The sequence below is a fragment of the Dendrobium catenatum genome, unplaced genomic scaffold, assembly GCF_001605985.2.
Source record: "Dendrobium catenatum unplaced genomic scaffold, ASM160598v2 fragScaff_scaffold_670, whole genome shotgun sequence".
NCBI lineage: Eukaryota > Viridiplantae > Streptophyta > Magnoliopsida > Asparagales > Orchidaceae > Dendrobium > Dendrobium catenatum.
The window spans coordinates 1,336,120-1,339,430 of record NW_021319132.1 but is presented as its reverse complement, the minus strand read 5'-3'; the positions used below and the strand labels follow the sequence as shown (position 1 = coordinate 1,339,430).

The following is a 3,311-nucleotide window of genomic DNA, read 5'->3' as shown; positions in this document are numbered from 1 at the left end:
GCTCGCTTGCAGAAGCCAAACATATTAGGCTAAGAACTTTAACTGCAAAAGCTTTCAATTCAGGAACATCATCTCAAACTGAGCCCACCAACGTTCTACATGAAGACAAACATAGTATTTATGAATATTGGTTGAAGTAGAAGACTAAACATAAATATTAACATTAATATTATAAAAAAAAAATTAATAAACATACGCAAGGTGATCGTGTTACTCTAAATCCAAACATTTCCTTCTCACATGAAAATCCTCAAGTTGATCATTCACATTTGAGGTAGTCTTCTTTAGAAATGAGTCTGTCATACTGCATTACAAATCAGTTTTCACACTCTTTATCAATATGAAATTCCTTATCATAATGAAATGGGGTTTAAATAGTACGGCGAGCAGTATGTAAGTATTGGTGTAATTGTCGATCTCATTATTTTAATCTATAATCTCCCATATTTCTTTGTAAACACTTTTTTTGGCCTCCCAATTCTTTTGCAATGTCTTCTTTAGCCATATTCATTGCTTCATAAATAAATCACATAGCCGGGGTCCTCTCACCACAACCATTCTAAGCACCTTTATTAATGGTCATGTTGTTTCAAAGAGCATAATTTATTACGCCCAAAAGAATCATCTTTATAACAATCTTTTTACTTATTTTCCTTCTATTTTTTGGCCCATGAACTTTTATTCCCACTCTTCAGAAGCAACATTGCTATCCAAAGTTTGTCATTAACTCCTTGAATCTCTGCAATGTTAAAATGGCATAAGCAAATCTATGTAACAGCAGGTCTAATAATTCCTTGTCAGTGAATTTTCTTATCAAGCTGAGTAACCAAGATGATTGTATATAAACTTACTAACGAATTTGACCATCAAAGGCTGATTATATATTGAGACAACTGTCCCAACCTCTCAAGCATCATTAATAAAATGTGCAGCACAAGGAGTCCAATAAAGGGTGAGGCCTCTCTCATTAATATTCTCTCACACGCTTCTGTAATGGCACTGCATTACAGTAACAACCTGTACTACTAGCGCATCTCCACTTCCTCCAACAACTTCATCCAACATTCAAACAATAATTGTGCATCCTTTACAAAGCTTGAAGCATCTACTGATTGAAAAAAGTTGTTCCATAATGGATTGTTGACCAAGAAATTAATAATACTTCTAGGTCGAATCATCTGACCACACATTGACATATTGTCACTATTGTCTCAATCCAAGTCTCTTAACATCATCACATCCACATTTTTTGAAGTTGTCTTAATCTCCTCATTCAGCATCCAAGTCCTCAGCTGATACATCTTTGGAAGTTGTAGTCATCTTCCATAGCTTCCAACATATCATAACATATTGATTCATGCGGTACTCCTAACAACATTAAATGGAATCCCCATTTTTCATAGATGAATCTGCGATATCAACAAACTCAGTTCCTGAGTTCTTTTGTAGCTGTAGGAGGCTGAATATCCTGAGTATTTATGTTTTTCCTAGTTATCAATATTTAGCATAAATCTATCCATAGGCCCCCGATTGCCTCGGTCAGAAGAAACTAGATGGTTTCCAATAATGGAACCTTCATGTGTGATCCATAGTAAGAAGAGTTTCCTATCATCTCTTCCATATTTCTTTGTGTGACCTCTTTGTGGTGGAAATTTTCTTAAATAAATCTATACATTCCTTTCTCACTCATCAGGGTACTTTTGTACATGGTTCCATATTGACAATGAGTGCAGGCTAGATGATCCGGGAATGACCTGTATTTATTGTAAGAAGTAATTTTAAAATTCTGCTTGTTTTTAAGTTCGTAAATTATTTGTATATGAAAGATATTGAGCAGGTACTGATGATGTACCTAACGATACTGAGCATGTACGGTCGGTAACGAGGGGCAAATACCTACTCGGTATCGCGAGCGATACTGCTTGGTACCTAGCAGGTATCGAGCATGGTACCGCTCAGTACAGAGTAATATACTTGCTCGGTACCGGACAATTACTTGTGTACTGAGCATAATCCTAGTTGTAACCGAGCATGTACCGCTCAGTACCGAGCATATACTTGCTCGATATCGAGCAATATCTAGCGATACCTAGGCAGTATCGAGCATGTACTGAGCGGACGAATGAAAGAAAGCCGAATCAGGAGTTATTCAAGCTTTCGTTACTAACACATCAAAGTCAAGGCCCACAACATCGCTCACCTGCTCTTCTGACCTAATCGAGGCCTGAACGTTTCCTGCACCCTTAACTTCGGCTTCGTTTCCTGCGTCGTCTCCTTCCGACTTTGTCTCTGCCACTCATGGCTTCGTCTCCTTCCCTTACGACTTTGTCTCTTTCCCTCACGGCTTCGCCTCCAGTTCTCCTTTCAATTCTCACAGCAAGCCATAATCCTATACGCGACAGAACAGAATTGGCTGCATCGTATTTACATATATCACGAAGAAAAAATTTTGAAACGGCTGCTCGTACTGCCTCGAGGCTTACGCAATGATGCGTACGCCTCATGCGGAAAAATCGTAGGCTTCGCTAGATGGTTCAAGGTGTAACCCGGATACGCATGACTTCCGCCTCGACTTGAGGCGCGACCAATGCGGACACCTCGTCCGCTTTTTTTAATGGTTGCATTACACTGCAGTAAGGCAACTTAGTAAAAGTTCCAAGTCCACAAGTGAAACTTACGCCATACTAACGAACTGTATTTATCGCCAATTTTAGTTGTATTTTTAAATACATGTATTTTAAAATGTGATAACTTTTGATTGGATACAAATCAAATGCATTGAAAATCCAGTATGATAAGCGAGATGGCGATACTAGAGGCGAGGATATCATGTGAAAAACAGGCGGAACACAAGGGAATCACAGGGTGAGGCAGAATGCAAGGTGGCGAGAGAGCAGGCAATGCAAGGGAAGAGATAACAACAGCAACAAGATAGGAAAATTTCCCAAATGTAAGGAAACAGGAGTTTTGGAGAATTTCAAATTCCAACAAAAATACTGTGTATCCATTTTGCTTCAAATAACTATATCGAAAAGTTAAAAAAATGGAAATGAATGCATATATTATTATATTTTACGACCAAATACCCCTAAAATAAACAGAAAAGAACAATAGTCACAGAGTTATCTAGACCATCCTATTCGTAAATAAAAAGAAAAAAAAAATGCAAAACCAAATCAAAAGGAAAATTAAGATTTAGTTCAAGAGCATCAAGAATTTACTGGCTAGGCTTCCTCACAGCTCAATACAAGATACATTTCAAATCATGAAGATGAAAAAACAAAACAATAATGCCATGGAAAAAAGAACAT

At 37.6% G+C, this 3,311-nt stretch overlaps 1 pseudogene; it reads left to right on the top strand.

Annotated features, from left to right (window-relative positions):
- The first annotated feature begins 1,749 nt into the window (after window positions 1-1,749).
- The window catches only part of LOC110094427, a 12,346-nt pseudogene continuing 10,784 nt past the window's right edge, over window positions 1,750-3,311 (top strand).